Source organism: Phyllobates terribilis, unplaced genomic scaffold, assembly GCF_046119375.1.
Source record: "Phyllobates terribilis strain yellow unplaced genomic scaffold, ASM4611937v1 Scaffold_5__5_contigs__length_657084704, whole genome shotgun sequence".
In the NCBI taxonomy this organism is placed as follows: Eukaryota; Metazoa; Chordata; class Amphibia; order Anura; family Dendrobatidae; genus Phyllobates; species Phyllobates terribilis.
This window is the reverse complement of record NW_027362765.1, coordinates 248,477,663-248,498,781: the sequence shown is the minus strand read 5'-3', so window position 1 is coordinate 248,498,781 and position 21,119 is coordinate 248,477,663.

Below are 21,119 nucleotides of genomic sequence, written 5' to 3'. Positions count from 1 at the left end.
TGGAATAAAACGACAATATCAATGACCCTTGGAAGAGACGTGGATGTCACAGTAGGTTAACAACATGATTTTAATGCCCCATGGTAGAGACGTGGAGGTCCCAGTGGAATAAAAAGACAATATCAATGCCCCTTGGAAGAGTGGTGGAGGTCGCAGTTTAATAAAAATACAATATCAATGCCCATTGGAAGAGTGGTGGAGGTTGCAGTGGAATTAAAAGACAGTATCAATGCCGCTTGGAAGAGTGGTGGAGGTCGAAGTGGAATAAAAATACAATATCAATGTGCCTTGGAAGAGTGGTGGAGGTCAGAGTAGCTTAACAAGATGATTTTAATGCCCCTTGGAAGAAATAAGGAGTTCAGAGTGGTTTAACAAGACTGTTTTAATGCCCCTTGGAAGAGACGTGGAGGTCACAGTATTTTAACAAGACTGTTTTAATGCCGCTTGGAAGAGACGTGGAGTTCAGAGTGGTTTAACAAGATGGTTTTAATGCCCCTTGGAAGAGACGTGGAGGTCCCAGTGGAATAAAAGGACAATATCAATGCCACTTGGAAGAGTGGTGGAGGTGGCAGTGGAATAAAAATACAATATCAATGCCACTTGGAAGAGTGGTGAAGTTCGCAGTGAAATAAAAAGACAATATCAATGCACCTTGGAAGAGTGGTGGAGGTCACAGTAGCTTAACAAGACGATTTTAATGCCCCCTGGAAGAGATATGGAGTTTAGAATGGTTTAACAAGACGGTTTTAATGCCCCTTGGAAGAGACGTGGAGGTCACAATAGCTTAATAATACGGTTTTAATGCCCCTTGGAAGAGACGTGGAGTTCAGAGTGGTTTAACAAGATGGTTTTAATGCCCCTTGGAAGAGACGTGTAGGTCCCAGTGGAATAAAAAGACAATATCAATGCTCCTTTGAAGAGTGGTGGAGGTTATAGTGGAATAAAAATACAATATCAATGCCCATTGTAAGAGTGGTAGAGGTCAAAGTGGAATAAAAAGACAATATCAATGCCCCTTGGAAGAGTGGTGGAGGTCCCAGTGGAATAAAAAGACAATATCAATGCTCCTTTGAAGAGTGGTGGAGGTTATAGTGGAATAAAAATACAATATCAATGCCTTTTGGAAGAGTGGTGGAGATCGCAGTAGAATAAAAAGACAATATCAATGCCCCTTGGAAGAGTGGTGGAGGTCACAGTAGCTTAACAAGACGGTTTTAATGCCTCTTGGAAGAGAGGTGGAGTTCAGAGTTGTTTAACAAGACGGTTTTAATGCCTCTTGAAAGAGACGTGGAGGTCCCAGTGGAATAAAAAGACCATATCAATAATCCTTGGAAGAGTGGTGGAGGTCGCAGTGACATAAACAGACAATATCAATGCCCCTTGGAAGGGTGGTGGAGGTTACAGTGGAATAAAAAGACAATATCATTGACCCTTGGAAGAGACGTGGCGGTCACAGTAGCTTAACAAGACTGTTTTAATGCCCATTGAAAGAGATGTGGAGGTCACAGTAGCTTTACAAGACGGTTTTAATGCCAGTTGGAAGAGACGTGGAGTTCAGAGTGGTTTAACAAGACGGTTTTAATGCCCCTTGAAAGAGACGTGTAGGTCCCATTGGAATAAGTAGAACATAGCAATGCCCCTTGGAAGAGTGGTGGAAGTCACAGTGGAATAAAACGACAATATCAATGCCCCTTGGAAGAGTGGTGGAGGTCGCAGTGGAATGAAAAGACAATATCAATGCCCCTTGGAAGAGTGGTGGCGGTCTCAGTGGAATAAAAAGACAACATCAATGCCCATTGGAATAGTGGTGGAGGTCCCAGTGGAATAAAACGACAATATCAATGACCCTTGGAAGAGACGTGGATGTCACAGTAGGTTAACAACATGATTTTAATGCCCCATGGTAGAGACGTGGAGGTCCCAGTGGAATAAAAAGACAATATCAATGCCCCTTGGAAGAGTGGTGGAGGTCGCAGTTTAATAAAAATACAATATCAATGCCCATTGGAAGAGTGGTGGAGGTTGCAGTGGAATAAAAAGACAGTATCAATGCCCCTTGGAAGAGTGGTGGAGGTCGAAGTGGAATAAAAATACAATATCAATGTGCCTTGGAAGAGTGGTGGAGGTCAGAGTAGCTTAACAAGATGATTTTAATGCCCCTTGGAAGAAATAAGGAGTTCAGAGTGGTTTAACAAGACTGTTTTAATGCCCCTTGGAAGAGACGTGGAGGTCACAGTATTTTAACAAGACTGTTTTAATGCCCCTTGGAAGAGACGTGGAGTTTAGAGTTGTTTAACAATATAGTTTTAATGCTCCTTGGAAGAGACGGGAGGTCCCAGTGGAATAAAAAGACAATATCAATGCCCCTTGGAAGAGTGGTGGTGGTCCCAGTGGAATAAAAAGACAATATCAATGCCCCTTGGAAGAGTGGTGGAGGTTACAGTGGAATAAAAATACAATATCAATGCCCCTTGGAAGAGTGGTGGAGGTCGCAGTAGAATAAAAAGACAATATCAATGCCCCTTGGAAGAGTGGTGGAGGTCACAGTAGCTTAACAAGATGATCTTAATGCCCCTTGGAAGAGATATGGAGCTCAGAGTGGTTTAGCAAGACGGTTTAATGCCCCTTGGAAGAGACGTGGAGTTCAGAGTTGTTTAACAAGACGGTTTTAATGCCCTTTGGAAGAGACTTGGAGGTCACAGTAGCTTAACAAGACGGTTTTAATGCCCCTTGGAAGAGACGTGGAGTTCAGAGTTGTTTAACAAGACGGTTTTAATGCCCCTTGGAAGAGACATGGAGGTCCCAGTGGAATAAAAAGACAATATCAATGCCCCTTGGAAGAGTTTTGGAGGTCCCAGTGGAATAAAAAGACAATATCAATGCCCCTTGGAAGAGTGGTGGAGGTTACAGTGGAACAAAAATACAATATCAATGCCCCTTGGAAGAGTGGTGGAGGTCGCAGTGGAATAAAAAGGGAATATAAATGCCCCTTGGAAGAGTGGTGGAGGTCACAGTAGCTTAACAAGATGATTTTAATGCCCATTGGAAGAGATATGGAGTTCAGAGAGGTTGAACTAGACTGTTTTAATGCCCCCTGGAAGAGACGTGGAGGTCACTGTAGCTAAACAACACGGTTTTAATGCCCCTTGGAAGAGACGTGGAGTTCAGAGTTGTTTAACAAGGCGGTTTTAATGCCCCTTGCAAGAGACGTGGATGTCACAGTAGCTTAACAAGAAGGTTTTAATGCCACTTGGAAGAGACGTGGAGTTCAGAGTTGTTTAACAAGACGGTTTTAATGCCCCTTGGAAGAGACGTGGGGTCCCAGTGGAGTTAAAAGACCATATTAATGCCCCTTGGAAGAGTAGTGGAGGTCGCAGTGGAATAAAAATACTATATCAATGCCCCTTGGAAGAGTGGTGGAGGTCGAAGTGGAATAAAAAGACAATATCAGTGCCCCTTGGAAGAGTGGTGGAGGTCACAGTTGCTTAACAAGACGATTTTAATGCCCCTTGGAAGAGATAAGGAGTTCAGAGTGGTTTAATTAGACGGTTTTAATGCCCCTTGGAAGAGACCTGGAGTTCAGAGTTGTTGAACAAGACGGTTTTAATGCCCCTTGGAAGAGACATGGAGGTCCCAGTGGAATAAGAAGACCATAGCAATGCCCCTTGGAAGAGTGGTGGAGGTCGCAGTGGAATAAAAATACAATATCAATGCCCCTTGGAAGAGTGGTGGAGGTCGCAGTGGAATGAAAAGACAACACCAATGCCCCTTGGAATAGTGATGGAGGTCCCAGTGGAATAAAACAACAATATCAATGACCCTTGGAAGAGACGTGGATGTCACAGTAGGTTAACAACATGATTTTAATGCCCCATGGTAGAGACGTGGAGGTCCCAGTGGAATAAAAAGACAATATCAATGCCCCTTGGAAGAGTGGTGGAGGTCGCAGTTTAATAAAAATACAATATCAATGCCCCTTGGAAGAGTGGTGGAGGTTGCAGTGGAATAAAAAGACAGTATCAATGCCCCTTGGAAGAGTGGTGGAGGTCGAAGTGGAATAAAAATACAATATCAGTGTGCCTTGGAAGAGTGGTGGAGGTCACAGTAGTTTAACAAGACGATTTTAATGCCCCTTGGAAGAAATAAGAAATTCAGAGTGGTTTAACAAGACGGTTTTAATGCCCCTTGGAAGAGACGTGGAGGTCACAGTAGATTAACAAGACTGTTTTAATGCCCCTTGGAAGAGACGTGGAGTTCAGAGTTGTTTAAAAATATAGTTTTAATGCCCCATGGTAGAGACGTGGAGGTCCCAGTGGAATAAAAAGACAATATCAATGCCCCTTGGAAGAGTGGTGGAGGTCGCAGTTTAATAAAAATACAATATCAATGCCCCTTGAAAGAGTGGTGGAGGTCGCAGTAGAATAAAAATAAAATATCAATGCCACTTGGAAGAGTGGTGGAGGTCGCAGTGGAATAAAAAGACAATATCAATGCTCCTTGGAAGAGTGGTGGAGGTCCCATGGAATAAAAAGACAATATCAATGCTCCTTGGAAGAGTGGTGGAGGTTACAGTGGAATAAAAATACAATATCAATGCCCCTTGGAAGAGTGGTGGAGGTCGCAGTAGAATAAAAAGACAATATTAATGCCCCTTGGAAGAGTGGTGGAGGTCACAGTAGGTTAACAAGATGATCTTAATGCCCCTTGGAATAGATATGGAGCTCAGAGTGGTTTAACAAGATGGTTTTAATGCCCCTTGGAAGAGACATGGAGGTCCCAGTGGAATAAAAAGACAATATCAATGCCCCTTGGAAGAGTGGTAGAGGTCCCAGTGGAATAAAAAGACAATATCAATGCCCCTTGGAAGAGTGGTGGAGGTTACAGTGGAATAAAAAAACAATATCAATGCCCCTTGGAAGAGTGGTGGAGGTCGCCGTGGAATAATAAGACAATATCAATGCCCCTTGGAAGAGTGGTGGAGTTCACAGTAGCTTAACAAGTCTATTTTAATGCCCCTTGGAAGAGATATGGAGTTCAGAGTGGTTTAACTAGACAGTTTTAATGCCCCTTGGAAGAGACGTGGAGGTCACAGTAGCTTAATAAGACTGTTTTAATGCCCATTGGAAGAGATGTGGAGGTCACAGTAGCTTTGCAAGATGGTTTTAATGCCCCTTGGAAGAGACGTGGAGTTCTGTGTGGTTTAACAAGACGGTTTTAATGCCCCTTGGAAGAGAAGTGGAGCTCCCAGTGGAATAAGAAGACTATATCAATGCCCCTTGGAAGAGTGGTGGAGGTCGCAGTGGAATAAAAATACAATATCAATACCCCTTGGAAGAGTGGTGGAGGTCGCAGTGGAATAAAAAGACAACATCAATGCCCCTTGGAATAGTGGTGGAGGTCCCAGTGGAATAAAACGACAATATCAATAACCCTTGGAAGAGACATGGAGGTCACAGTAGCTTAACAAGACAATTTTAATGACCCTTGGAAGAGACTTGCAGGTCCCAGTGGATAAGAAAGACAATATCAATGCCCCTTGGAAGAGAGGTGGAGGTCGCAGTGGAATAAAAATACAATATCAATGCCCCTTGGAAGAGTGGTGGAGGTAGTAGAGCAATAAAAAGACAATATCAATGCGCCTTGGAAGAGTGGTGGAGGTCGCAGTGGAATAAAAAGACAATATCAATGACCCTTGGAAGAGTGGTGGAGGTCGCAGTGAAATAAAAAGACAACATCAATGCCCCTTGGAAGACTGGTGGAGGTCACAGTAGCTTAAAAAGACGATTTTAATGCCCCTTGGAAGAGATATGGAGTAAAGAGTGGTTTAAAAACACGGTTTTAATGCCCCTTGGAATAGACGTGGAGGTCACAGTAGCTTAACAAGACTGTTTTAATGCCCCTTGGAAGAGACGTGGATTTCAGAGTTGTTTAACAAGACGGTTTTAATGCCCCTTGGAAGAGCCGTGGAGGTCCCAGTGGAACAAAAAGACAATATCAATGCCCCTTGGAAAAGTGGTGGTCACAGTAGCTTTAAAAGATTATTTTAATGCCCCTTGGAAGAGAAGTGGAGTTCAGAGTGGTTTAACAAGACGGTTTAAATGCCCCTTGGAAGAGACGTGGAGGTCACAGTAGCTTATCAAGATGGTTTTAATGTCCCTTGGAAGAAATGTGGAGGTCCCATTGGAATAGAAATACAATATCAATGCCCCTTAGAAGAGTGGTGGAGGTCACAGTGGAATAGAAATACAATATCAATGCCCCTTGGAAGAGTGGTGGAGGTTGTAGAGGAATAAAAAGACAATATCATTGCCCCTTGGAAGAGTGATGGAGGTCCCAGTGGAATAAAAAGACAATATCAATGACCCTTGGAAGAGACGTAGAGGTCACAGTAGCTTAAGAAGACGATTTTAATGCCCCTTGGAAGAGACGTGGAGATCAGGGTGGTTTAATAAGATGGTTTTAAAGCCCCATGGAAGAGACGTGGAGGTCACAGTAGCTTAACAATACGGTTTTAATGCCCCTTGGAAGAGACGTGGAGGTCCCAGTGGAATAAAAAGACAATATCAATGCTCCTTTGAAGAGTGGTGGAGGTTATAGTGGAATAAAAATACAATATCAATGCCTTTTGGAAGAGTGGTGGAGATCGCAGTAGAATAAAAAGACAATATCAATGCCCCTTGGAAGAGTGGTGGAGGTCACAGTAGCTTAACAAGACGGTTTTAATGCCACTTGGAAGAGACGTGGAGTTCAGAGTGGTTTAACAAGACGGTTTTAATGCCCCTTGAAAGAGACGTGTAGGTCCCAGTGGAATAAGTAGAACATAGCAATGCCCCTTGGAAGAGTGGTGGAAGTCACAGTGGAATAAAAAGACAACATCAATGCCCCTTGGAAGAGTGGTGGAGGTCGCAGTGAAATGAAAAGACAATATCAATGCCCCTTGGAAGAGTGGTGGCGGTCTCAGTGGAATAAAAAGACAACATCAATGCCCATTGGAATAGTGGTTGAGGTCCCAGTGGAATAAAACGACAATATCAATGACCCTTGGAAGAGACGTGGATGTCACAGTAGGTTAACAACATGATTTTAATGCCCCATGGTAGAGACGTGGAGGTCCCAGTGGAATAAAAAGACAATATCAATGCCCCTTGGAAGAGTGGTGGAGGTCGCAGTTTAATAAAAATACAATATCAATGCCCATTGGAAGAGTGGTGGAGGTTGCAGTGGAATAAAAAGACAGTATCAATGCCGCTTGGAAGAGTGGTGGAGGTCGAAGTGGAATAAAAATACAATATCAATGTGCCTTGGAAGAGTGGTGGAGGTCAGAGTAGCTTAACAAGATGATTTTAATGCCCCTTGGAAGAAATAAGGAGTTCAGAGTGGTTTAACAAGACTGTTTTAATGCCCCTTGGAAGAGACGTGGAGGTCACAGTATTTTAACAAGACTGTTTTAATGCCGCTTGGAAGAGACGTGGAGTTCAGAGTGGTTTAACAAGATGGTTTTAATGCCCCTTGGAAGAGACGTGGAGGTCCCAGTGGAATAAAAGGACAATATCAATGCCACTTGGAAGAGTGGTGGAGGTGGCAGTGGAATAAAAATACAATATCAATGCCACTTGGAAGAGTGGTGAAGTTCGCAGTGAAATAAAAAGACAATATCAATGCACCTTGGAAGAGTGGTGGAGGTCACAGTAGCTTAACAAGACAATTTTAATGCCCCCTGGAAGAGATATGGAGTTTAGAATGGTTTAACAAGACGGTTTTAATGCCCCTTGGAAGAGACGTGGAGGTCACAATAGCTTAATAATACGGTTTTAATGCCCCTTGGAAGAGACGTGGAGTTCAGAGTGGTTTAACAAGATGGTTTTAATGCCCCTTGGAAGAGACGTGTAGGTCCCAGTGGAATAAAAAGACAATATCAATGCTCCTTTGAAGAGTGGTGGAGGTTATAGTGGAATAAAAATACAATATCAATGCCCATTGTAAGAGTGGTAGAGGTCAAAGTGGAATAAAAAGACAATATCAATGCCCCTTGGAAGAGTGGTGGAGGTCCCAGTGGAATAAAAAGACAATATCAATGCTCCTTTGAAGAGTGGTGGAGGTTATAGTGGAATAAAAATACAATATCAATGCCTTTTGGAAGAGTGGTGGAGATCGCAGTAGAATAAAAAGACAATATCAATGCCCCTTGGAAGAGTGGTGGAGGTCACAGTAGCTTAACAAGACGGTTTTAATGCCTCTTGGAAGAGAGGTGGAGTTCAGAGTTGTTTAACAAGACGGTTTTAATGCCTCTTGAAAGAGACGTGGAGGTCCCAGTGGAATAAAAAGACAATATCAATAATCCTTGGAAGAGTGGTGGAGGTCGCAGTGACATAAACAGACAATATCAATGCCCCTTGGAAGGGTGGTGGAGGTTACAGTGGAATAAAAAGACAATATCATTGACCCTTGGAAGAGACGTGGCGGTCACAGTAGCTTAACAAGACTGTTTTAATGCCCATTGAAAGAGATGTGGAGGTCACAGTAGCTTTACAAGACGGTTTTAATGCCACTTGGAAGAGACGTGGAGTTCAGAGTGGTTTAACAAGACGGTTTTAATGCCCCTTGAAAGAGACGTGTAGGTCCCATTGGAATAAGTAGAACATAGCAATGCCCCTTGGAAGAGTGGTGGATGTCACAGTGGAATAAAACGACAATATCAATGCCCCTTGGAAGAGTGGTGGAGGTCGCAGTGGAATGAAAAGACAATATCAATGCCCCTTGGAAGAGTGGTGGCGGTCTCAGTGGAATAAAAAGACAACATCAATGCCCATTGGAATAGTGGTGGAGGTCCCAGTGGAATAAAACGACAATATCAATGACCCTTGGAAGAGACGTGGATGTCACAGTAGGTTAACAACATGATTTTAATGCCCCATGGTAGAGACGTGGAGGTCCCAGTGGAATAAAAAGACAATATCAATGCCCCTTGGAAGAGTGGTGGAGGTCGCAGTTTAATAAAAATACAATATCAATGCCCATTGGAAGAGTGGTGGAGGTTGCAGTGGAATAAAAAGACAGTATCAATGCCCCTTGGAAGAGTGGTGGAGGTCGAAGTGGAATAAAAATACAATATCAATGTGCCTTGGAAGAGTGGTGGAGGTCAGAGTAGCTTAACAAGATGATTTTAATGCCCCTTGGAAGAAATAAGGAGTTCAGAGTGGTTTAACAAGACTGTTTTAATGCCCCTTGGAAGAGACGTGGAGGTCACAGTATTTTAACAAGACTGTTTTAATGCCCCTTGGAAGAGACGTGGAGTTTAGAGTTGTTTAACAATATAGTTTTAATGCTCCTTGGAAGAGACGGGAGGTCCCAGTGGAATAAAAAGACAATATCAATGCCCCTTGGAAGAGTGGTGGTGGTCCCAGTGGAATAAAAAGACAATATCAATGCCCCTTGGAAGAGTGGTGGAGGTTACAGTGGAATAAAAATACAATATCAATGCCCCTTGGAAGAGTGGTGGAGGTCGCAGTAGAATAAAAAGACAATATCAATGCCCCTTGGAAGAGTGGTGGAGGTCACAGTAGCTTAACAAGATGATCTTAATGCCCCTTGGAAGAGATATGGAGCTCAGAGTTGTTTAACAAGACGGTTTTAATGCCCTTTGGAAGAGACTTGGAGGTCACAGTAGCTTAACAAGACGGTTTTAATGCCCCTTGGAAGAGACGTGGAGTTCAGAGTTGTTTAACAAGACGGTTTTAATGCCCCTTGGAAGAGACATGGAGGTCCCAGTGGAATAAAAAGACAATATCAATGCCCCTTGGAAGAGTTTTGGAGGTCCCAGTGGAATAAAAAGACAATATCAATGCCCCTTGGAAGAGTGGTGGAGGTTACAGTGGAACAAAAATACAATATCAATGCCCCTTGGAAGAGTGGTGGAGGTCGCAGTGGAATAAAAAGGGAATATAAATGCCCCTTGGAAGAGTGGTGGAGGTCACAGTAGCTTAACAAGATGATTTTAATGCCCATTGGAAGAGATATGGAGTTCAGAGAGGTTGAACTAGACTGTTTTAATGCCCCCTGGAAGAGACGTGGAGGTCACTGTAGCTAAACAACACGGTTTTAATGCCCCTTGGAAGAGACGTGGAGTTCAGAGTTGTTTAACAAGGCGGTTTTAATGCCCCTTGCAAGAGACGTGGATGTCACAGTAGCTTAACAAGAAGGTTTTAATGCCACTTGGAAGAGACGTGGAGTTCAGAGTTGTTTAACAAGACGGTTTTAATGCCCCTTGGAAGAGACGTGGGGTCCCAGTGGAGTTAAAAGACCATATTAATGCCCCTTGGAAGAGTAGTGGAGGTCGCAGTGGAATAAAAATACTATATCAATGCCCCTTGGAAGAGTGGTGGAGGTCGAAGTGGAATAAAAAGACAATATCAGTGCCCCTTGGAAGAGTGGTGGAGGTCACAGTTGCTTAACAAGACGATTTTAATGCCCCTTGGAAGAGATAAGGAGTTCAGAGTGGTTTAACTAGACGGTTTTAATGCCCCTTGGAAGAGACCTGGAGTTCAGAGTTGTTGAACAAGACGGTTTTAATGCCCCTTGGAAGAGACATGGAGGTCCCAGTGGAATAAAAATACAATATCAATGCCCCTTAGAAGAGTTTTGGAGGTCCCAGTGGAATAAAAAGACAATATCAATGCCCATTGGAAGAGTGGTGGAGGTTACAGTGGAATAAAAATACAATATCAATGCCCCTTGGAAGAGTGATGGAGGTCGCAGTAGCTTAACAAGATGATCTTAATGCCCCTTGGAAGAGATATGGAGCTCAGAGTTGTTTAACAAGACGGTTTTAATGCCCTTTGGAAGAGACTTGGAGGTCACAGTAGCTTAACAAGACGGTTTTAATGCCCCTTGGAAGAGACGTGGAGTTCAGAGTTGTTTAACAAGACGGTTTTAATGCCCCTTGGAAGAGACATGGAGGTCCCAGTGGAATAAAAAGACAATATCAATGCCCCTTGGAAGAGTTTTGGAGGTCCCAGTGGAATAAAAAGACAATATCAATGCCCCTTGGAAGAGTGGTGGAGGTTACAGTGGAACAAAAATACAATATCAATGCCCCTTGGAAGAGTGGTGGAGGTCGCAGTGGAATAAAAAGGGAATATAAATGCCCCTTGGAAGAGTGGTGGAGGTCACAGTAGCTTAACAAGATGATTTTAATGCCCATTGGAAGAGATATGGAGTTCAGAGAGGTTGAACTAGACTGTTTTAATGCCCCCTGGAAGAGACGTGGAGGTCACTGTAGCTAAACAACACGGTTTTAATGCCCCTTGGAAGAGACGTGGAGTTCAGAGTTGTTTAACAAGGCGGTTTTAATGCCCCTTGCAAGAGACGTGGATGTCACAGTAGCTTAACAAGAAGGTTTTAATGCCACTTGGAAGAGACGTGGAGTTCAGAGTTGTTTAACAAGACGGTTTTAATGCCCCTTGGAAGAGACGTGGGGTCCCAGTGGAGTTAAAAGACCATATTAATGCCCCTTGGAAGAGTAGTGGAGGTCGCAGTGGAATAAAAATACTATATCAATGCCCCTTGGAAGAGTGGTGGAGGTCGAAGTGGAATAAAAAGACAATATCAGTGCCCCTTGGAAGAGTGGTGGAGGTCACAGTTGCTTAACAAGACGATTTTAATGCCCCTTGGAAGAGATAAGGAGTTCAGAGTGGTTTAACTAGACGGTTTTAATGCCCCTTGGAAGAGACCTGGAGTTCAGAGTTGTTGAACAAGACGGTTTTAATGCCCCTTGGAAGAGACATGGAGGTCCCAGTGGAATAAAAATACAATATCAATGCCCCTTAGAAGAGTTTTGGAGGTCCCAGTGGAATAAAAAGACAATATCAATGCCCATTGGAAGAGTGGTGGAGGTTACAGTGGAATAAAAATACAATATCAATGCCCCTTGGAAGAGTGATGGAGGTCGCAGTAGAATAAAAATGGAATATAAATGTCCCTTGGAAGAGTGGTGGAGATCATAGTAGCTTAACAAGATGATTTTAATGCCCATTGGAAGAGATATGGAGTTCAGAGAGGTTTAACAAGACGGTTTTAATGGCCGATGGAAGAGACGTGGAGGTCACCGTGGAATAAAAAGACAATATCAATGACCCTTGGAAGAGACGTGGAGGTCACAATAGCTTAACAAGACAGTTTTAATGCCCCTTGGAAGAGATGTGTAGATCACAGTAGCTCTAATAGACGGTTTTAATGCCCCTTGGAAGAGTGGCGGCGTTCACAGTAGCTTAAAAAGTCGAATTTTATGCCCCTTGGAAGAGATATGGAGTTCAGAGTGGTTTATCAGGACAGTTTTAATGCCCCTTGGAAGAGACGTGGAGGTCACAGTAGCTTAACAAGACGGTTTTAATGCCCCTTGGAAGAGACGTGGTGTTCAGAGTTGTTTAACAAGACGGTTTTAATGCCCCTTGGAAGAGACGTGGAGGTCTCAGTGGAATAAAAAGACCATATCAATGCCCCTTGGAAGAGTAGTGGAGGTCACAGTAGCTTAACATGACGATTTTAATGCCCCTTGGAAGAGACGTGGAGGTCACAGTAACTTTACAAGACAGTTTAATGCCCCTTGGAAGAGACGTGGAGTTCGGAGTGATTTAACAAGACAGTTTTAATGCCCCTTGGAACAGATGTGGAGGTCCCAGTGGAATAAAAAGACTATATCAATGCCCCTTGGAAGAGTGGTGGAGGTCCCAGTGGAATAAAAATACAATATCAATGCCCCTTGGAAGAGCGGTGGAGGTCGCAGTGAAATAAAAATACAATATCAATGCCCCTTGGAACAGTGGTGGAGGTCGCAGTGGAATAAAAAGACAATATTAATGCCCCTTGGAAGAGTGGTGGAGGTCCCAGTGGAATAAAAAGACAATATCAATGACCCTTGGAAGAGACGTGGAGGTCACAGTAGCTTAACAAGATGATTTTGATGCCCCATGTAAGGGACGTGGAGGTCCCAGTGAAATAGAAAGACAATATCAATGCCCCTTGGAAGAGTGGTGGAGGTCGCAGTAGAATATAAATACAATATCAATGCCCCTTGGAAGAGTGGTGGAGGTCGCAGTGGAATAAAAAGACAATATCAATGCCCTTGGAAGAGTGGTGGAGATCGCTGTGGAATAAAAAGAAAATATCAATGCCCCTTGGTAGAGTGGTGGAGGTCCCAGTGGAATAAATAGACAATATCAATGACCCTTGGAAGAGACATGGAGGTCACAGTAGCTTAACAAGACGATTTTAATGCACCTTGGAAGAGTGGTAAAGGTCACATTAGCTTCACAAGACGATTTTATTGCCCCTTGGAAGAGATATGGAGTTCAGAGTCGTTTAACAAGACGGTTTCAATGCCCCTTGGAAGAGACGTGGAGGACACAGTAGCTTAACAAGACGGTTTTAATGCCCCTTAGAAGAGACGTGGAGTTCAGAGATGTTTAACAAGACGGTTTTAATGCCCCTTGGAAGAGACGTGGAGGTCCCTGTGGAATAAAAAGACAATATCAATGCCCCTTGGAAGAGTGGTGGAGGTCGCAGTGGAATAAAAATACAATATCAATGCCCCTTGGAAAAGTGGTGGAGGTCACAGTAGCTTAACAAGACAAGATTTTATGCCCATTTGGAGAGACGTGGAGTTCAGAGTAGTTTAACAAGACGGTTTTAATGCCCTTTGGAAGAGATGTGGAGGTCACAGTAGCTTAACAAAACGGTTTTAATGCCTCTTAGAAGAGACGTGGAGGTCCCAGTGGCATAAAAATAGAGTATCAATGACCTTTGGAAGAGTGGTGGAGGTCGCAGTGTAATAAAAAGACAATATCAATGCCCCTTGGAAGAGTGGTGGAGGTCTTAGTGGAATAAAGACAATATCAATGCCCCTTGGAAGAGTGGTGGAGGTCGCAGTGGAATAAAAAGACAATATCAATGCCCCTTGGTAGAGTGGTGGATGTTACAGTGGAATAAAAAGACAATATCAATGACCCTTGGAAGAGACGTGGTGGTCACAGTTGCTTAACAAGACGATTTTAATGCCCCTTGGAAGAGAAGTGGAGGTCACAGTAGCTTTACAAGACGGTTTTAATGCCCCTTGAAGAGACGTGGAGTTCAGAGTGGATTAAGAAGATGGTTTTAATGCCCCTTGGAAGAGACGTGGAGGTCCCGGTGGAATAAAAAGACAACATCAATGCCCCTTGGAAGAGTGGTGGAGGTCGCAGTGGAATAAAAAGACAATATCAATGCCCCTTGGAAGAGTGGCGGAGGTCCCAGTGAAATAGAAAGACAATATCAATGACCCTTGGAAGAGACGTGGAGGTCACAGTAGCTTAACAAGACGATTTTATTGCCCCTTGTAAGAGACGTGAAGGTCCCAGTGGAATAAACAGACAATATCAATTCCCCTTTTAAGAGTGGTGGAGGTCATAGTGGAATAACAATACAATATCAATGCCCCTTGGAAGAGTGGTAGAGGTTACAGTGGAATAAAAAGACAATATCAATGACACTTGGAAAAGACGTAGAGTTCACAGTAGCTAAACAAGACAATGTTTTATGACCCTTGGAAAAAGACGTGGAGTTCAGAGTGGTTTAACAAGACGGTTTTAATGCCCTTTGGAAGACACGTGGAGGTCACAGTAGCTTAACAAAACGGGTTTAATGCCCCTTGGAAGAGACGTGGAGTCCAGAGTGGTTTAACAAGACGGTTTTAATGCCTCTTGGAAGAGAAGTGGAGGTCCCAGTGGAATAAAAATACAATATCAATGCCCCTTGGAATAGTGGTGGAGGTCGCAGTGGAATAAAAATACAATATCAATGCCCCTTGGAAAAGTGGGGGAGGTCGCAGTGGAATAAAAAGACAATAACAATGCCCATTGTAAGAGTGGTAGAGGTCAAAGTGGAATAAAAAGACAATATCAATGCCCCTTGGAAGAATGGTGTAGGTCGCAGTGGAATAAAAAGACAATATCAATGCCCCTTGGAAGAGTGATGGAGGTCACAGTGGATTAAAAAGACAATATCAATGCCTCTTGGAAGAGTGGTAGAGGTTACAGTGGAATAAAAAAACAATATCAATGACACTTGGAAGAGACGTGGAGGTCACAGTAGCTTTACAAGATGGTTTTAATGCCCCTTGGAAGAGATGTGGAGGTCAAGTTTGCTTAACAAGATGATTTTAATACCCCTTTGAAGAGATATGGAGCTCAGAGTTGTTTAACAAGACGGTTTTAATGCCCCTTGGAAGAGACATGGAGGTCACAGTAGCTTAACAAGACGGCTTTAATGCCCCTTGGAAGGGACTTGGAGATCCCAGTGGAATAAAAAGACAATATCAATGCCCCTTGGAAGAATGGTGTAGGCCCCAGTAGAAGAAAAAGACAATATCAATGCCCCTTGGAAGAGTTGTGGAGGTTACAGTGGAATGAAAAGACAATATAAATGACCCTTGAAAGAGACATGGAGGTCACAGTAGCTTAACAAGACGGTTTTAATGCCCCTTGGAAGAGATGAGGAAATCACAGTAGCTTTAATAGACGGTTTTAATGCCCCTTGGAAGAGTGGTGGAGTTCACAGTAGCTTAACAAGTTTATTTTAATGCCCCTTGGAAGAAATATGGAGCTCAGAGTGGTTCAACAAGACAGTTTTAATGCCCCTTGGAAGAGACGTGGAGGTCACAGTAGCTTAACAAGACGGTTTTAATGCCCCTTGGAAGAGACGTGGAGTTCAGAGTTGTTTAACAAGACGGTTTTAATGCCCCTTGGAAGAGACTTGGGGTCCCAGTGGAGTAAAAAGACCTTATCAATGCCCCTTGGAAGAGTAGTGGAGGTCGCAGTGGAATAAAAATACAATATCAATGCCCCTTGGAAGAGTGGTGAAGGTCGCAGTGGAATAAAAAGACAATATCAATGCCCCTTGGAAGAGTGGTGGAGGTCACAGTTGCTTAACAAGACGATTTAAATGCCCCTTGGAAGAGATAAGGAGTTCAGAGTGGTTTAACAAGACTGTTTTAATGCCCCTTGGAAGAGACCTGGAGGTCACAGTAGCTTAACAAGACGGTTTTAATGCCCCTTGGAAGAGACGTGGAGTTCACAGTTGTTTAACAAGACGGTTTTAATGCCCCTTGGAAGAGACATGGAGGTCCCAGTGGAATAAAAAGACAATATCAATGCCCCTTGGAAGAGTTTTGGAGGTCCCAGTGGAATAAAAAGACAATATCAATTCCCCTTGGAAGAGTCGTGGAGGTTACAGTGGAATAAAAATACAATATCAATGCCCCTTGGAAGAGTGGTGGAGGTCGCAGTGGAATAAAAAGACAATATAAATGCCCCTTGGAAGAGTGGTGGAGGTCACCGAAGCTTAACAAGATGATTTTAATGCCCATTGGAAGAGATATGGAGTTCAGAGTGGTTTAACAAGATGGTTTTAATGCCCCTTGGAAAAGTGGTGGAGGTCGCAGTGGAATAAAAAGACAATATCAATGCCCCTTGGAAGAGTGGCGGAAGTCCCAGTGAAATAGAAAGACAATATCAATGACCCTTGGAAAAGACGTGGAGGTCACAGTAACTTAAAAAGACGATTTTATTGCCCGTTGGAAGAGACGTGAAGGTCCTAGTGGAATAAGAAGACAATATCAATGCCCCTTTTAAGAGTGGTGGAGGTAGTAGTGGAATAACAATACAATATCAATGCCCCTTGGATGAGTGGTGGAGGTCGCAGTGGAATAAAAAGACAATATCAATGCCCCTTAAAAGAGTGGTGGAGGTTACAGTGGAAAAAAAAGACAATATCAATGACACTTGGAAAAGACGTAGAGGTCACAGTAGCTTAACAAGACAATTTTTTATGCCCCTTGGAAGAGACGTGGAGGTCACAGTAGCTTAACAAAACGGGTTTAATGCCCCTTGGAAGAGACGTGGAGTTCAGAGTGGTTTAACAAGACAGTTTTAATGCCTCTTGGAAGAGACATGGAGGTCCCAGTGGAACAAAAAGACAATATCAATGCCCCTTGGAATAGTGGTGGAGGTCGCAGTGGAATAAAAGTACAATATCAATGCCCCTTGGAAGAGTGGGGGAGGTCGCAGTGGAATAAAAAGACAATATCAATGCCCATTGTTAGAGTGATAGAGGTCAAAGTGGAATAAAAAGACAATATCAATGCCCCTTGGAAGAATGGTGGAGGTCGCAGTGGAATAAAAAGACAATATCAATACCCCTTGGAAGAGTGATGGAGGTCACAGTGGATTAAAAAGACAATATCAATGCCCCTTGGAAGAGTGGTGGAGGTTACAGTGGAATAAAAAGACAATATCAATGACCCTTAGAAGAGACGTGGAGGTCACAGTAGCTTTACAAGATGGTTTTAATGCCCCTTGGAAGAGATGTGGAGGTCACAGTAGCTTTACAAGATAGTTTTAATGCCCCTTGGAAGAGACATGGAGGTCCCAGTGGAATAAAAAGACAATATCAATGCCCCTTGGAAGAGTGGTGGAGGTTGCAGTGGAATAAAAATACAAGATCAATGCCCCTTGGAAGAGTGGTGGAGGTTACAGTGGAATAAAAAGACAATATCAATGCCCCTTGGAAGAGACGTGGAGGTCCCAGTGGAATAAAAAGACAATATCAATCCCCCTTGGAAGAGTGGTGGAGGTCGCAGTGGAATAAAAATACAATATCAATGCCCCTTGGAAGAGTGGTGGAGGTTGCAGTGGAATAAAAAGACAATATCAATGGCCCTTGGAAGAGTGGTGGAGGTCGCAGTGGAATAAAAAGACAATATCAATGCCCCTTGGAAGAGTGGCGGAGGTCCCAGTGAAATAGAAAGACAATATCAATGACCCTTGGAAGAGACGTGGAGGTCAAAGTAGCTTAACAAGACGATTTTATTGCTCCTTGTAAGAGACGTGAAGGTCCCAGTGGAATAAAAAGACAATATCAATGCCCCTTTTAAGAGTGGTGGAGGTCGTAGTGGAATAACAATACAATATCAATGCCCCTTAGAAGAGTGGTGGAGGTTACAGTGGAATACAAAAACAATATCAATGACAATTGGAAAAGACGTAGAGTTCACAGTAGCTTAACAAGACAATGTTTTATGCCCCTTGGAAAAAGACGTGGAGTTCAGAGTGGTTTAACAAGACGGTTTTAATGCCCTTTGGAAGACACGTGGAGGTCACAGTAGCTTAACAAAACGGGTTTAATGCCCCTTGGAAGAGACGTGGAATCCAGAGTGGTTTAGCAAGACGGTTTTAATGCCTCTTGGAAGAGACGTAGAGGTCCCAGTGGAATAAAAAGGCAATATCAGTGCCCCTTGGAATAGTGGTGGAGGTCGCAGTGGAATAAAAATACAATATCAATGCCCCTTGGAAAAGTGGGGGAGGTCGCAGTGGAATAATAAGACAATATCAATGCCCATTGTAAGAGTGGTAGAGGTCAAAGTGGAATAAAAAGACAATATCAATGCCCCTTGGGAGAATGGTGTAGGTCGCAGTGGAATAAAAAGACAATATCAATGCCCCTTGAAAGAGACATGGAGGTCACAGTAGCTTAACAAGACGGTTTTAATGCCCCTTGGAAGAGATGAGGAGATCAGAGTAGCTTTAATAGACGGTTTTAATGCCCCTTGGAAGAGTGGTGGAGTTCACAGTAGCTTAACAAGTTGATTTTAATGCCCCTTGGAAGAAATATGGAGCTCAGAGTGGTTCAACAAGACAGTTTTAATGCCCCTTGGAAGAGACGTGGAGGTCACAGTAGCTTAACAAGACGGTTTTAAGGCCCCTTGGAAGAGACGTGGAGTTCAGAGTTGTTTAACAAGACGGTTTTAATGCCCCTTGGAAGAGACTTGGGGTCCCAGTGGAGTAAAAAGACCATATCAATGCCCCTTGGAAGAGTAGTGGAGGTCGCAGTGGAATAAAAATACAATATCAATGCCCCTTGGAAGAGTGGTGAAGGTCGCAGTGGAATAAAAAGACAATATCAATGCCACTTGGAAGAGTGGTGGAGGTCACAGTTGCTTAACAAGACGATTTTAATGCCCCTTGGAAGAGATAAGGAGTTCAGAGTGGTTCAACAAGACTGTTTTAATGCCCCTTGGAAGAGACCTGGAGGTCACAGTAGCTTAACAAGACGGTTTTAATGCCCCTTGGAAGAGACGTGGAGTTCAGAGTTGTTTAACAAGACATTTTTAATGCCCCTTGGAAGAGACATGGAGGTCCCAGTGGATTAAAAAGACAATATCAATGCCCCTTGGAAGAGTTTTGGAGGTCCCAGTGGAATAAAAAGACAATATCAATGCCCCTTGGAAGAGTGGTGGAGGTTACAGTGGAATAAAAATACAATATCAATGCCCCTTGTTAGAGTGGTGGAGGTCGCAGTGGAATAAAAAGACAATATAAATGCCCCTTGGAAGAGTGGTGGAGATCACAGTAGCTTAACAAGATGATTTTAATGCCCATTGGAAGAGATATGGAGTTCAGAGAGGTTTAACAAGATGCTTTTAATGCCCCCTGGAAGAGATGTGGAGGTCACCGTAGCTCAACAACACGGTTTTAATGCCCCTTGGAAGGGACGTGGAGTTGAGAGTTGTTTAACAAGACGGTTTTAATGCCCCTTGGAAGAGACGTGGAGGTCCCAGTGGAATAAAAAGACAATATCAATGCCCCGTGAAAGAATGGTGGAGGTCCCAGTGGAAGAAAAAGACAATATCAATGCCCCTTGGAAGAGATTTGGAGGTTACAGTGGAATTAAAAGACAATGTCAATGACTCTTGGAAGAGACGTGGAGGTCACAGTAGCTTAACAAGACTTTTTTAATGCCCCTTGGAAGAGAAGTGTAGATCACAGTAGCTGTAATAGACGGTTTTAATGCCCCTTGGAAGAGTGGTGGAGTTCACAGTATATTAAAAAGTCAATTTTAATGCCCCTTGGAAGAGATATGGAGTTCAGAGTGGTTTAACAGGACAGTTTTAATGCCCCTTGGAAGACACGTGGAGGTCACAGTAGCTTAACAAGACGGTTTTAATGCCCCTTGGAAGAGACGTGGAGTTCAGGGATGTTTAACAAGACGGTTTTAATGCCCCTTGGAAGAGACGTGGAGGTCCCAGTGGAATAAAAAGACCATATCAATGCCCCTTGGAAGAGTGCTTGAGGTCGCAGTGGAAGAAAAATACAATATCAATGACCCTTGGAACAGTGGTGGAGGTCGCAGTGGAATAAAAAGACAATATCAATGCGCCTTGGAAGAGTGGTGGAGGTCACAGTAGCTTAACAAGACGATTTTTATGCCCCTTGGACGAGACGTGGAGGTCACAGTAGCTTTACAAGACGGTTTTAATGCCCCTTGGAAGAGACGGGGAGTTCGGAGTGATTTAACAAGACAGTTTTAATGCCCCTTAGAAGAGATGTGAGGTCCCAGTGGAATAAAAAGACAATATCAATGCCCCTTGGAAGAGTGGTGGAGGTCACAGTGGAATAAAAATACAATATCAATGCCCCTTGGAAGAGTGGTAGAGGTCGCAGTGAAATAAAAAGACAATATCAATGCCCCTTGGAAGAGTGGTGGAGGTCGCAGTGGAATAAAAAGACAATATCAATGCCCCTTGGAAGAGTGGTGGAGGTCCCAGTGGAATAAATAGACAATATCAATGACCCTTGGAAGAGACGTGGAGGTCACAGTAGCTTAACAAGATGATTTTAATGCCCCAAGGAAGGGAAGTGGAGGTTCCAGTGAAATATAAAGACAATATCAATGCCCCTTGGAAGAGTTGTGGAGGTCGCAGTGGAATAAAAATACAATATCAATACCCCTTGGAAGAGTGGTGGAGATCGCAGTGGAATAAAAATACAATATCAATGCCCCTTGGAAGAGTGGTGGAGGTCGCAGTGGAATAAAAAGAAAATATCAATGCCCCTTGGTAGAGTGGTGGAGGTTCCAGTGGAATAAAAAGACAATATCAATGACCCTTGGAAGAGACGTGGAGGTCACAGTAGCTTAATAAGACGGTTTTAATGCACCTTGGAAGAGACGTGGAGTTCAGAGAGGTTTAACAAGACGGTTTTTATGCCCCTGGAAGAGATGTGCAAGTCACAGAAGTTTAACAAGATGGTTTT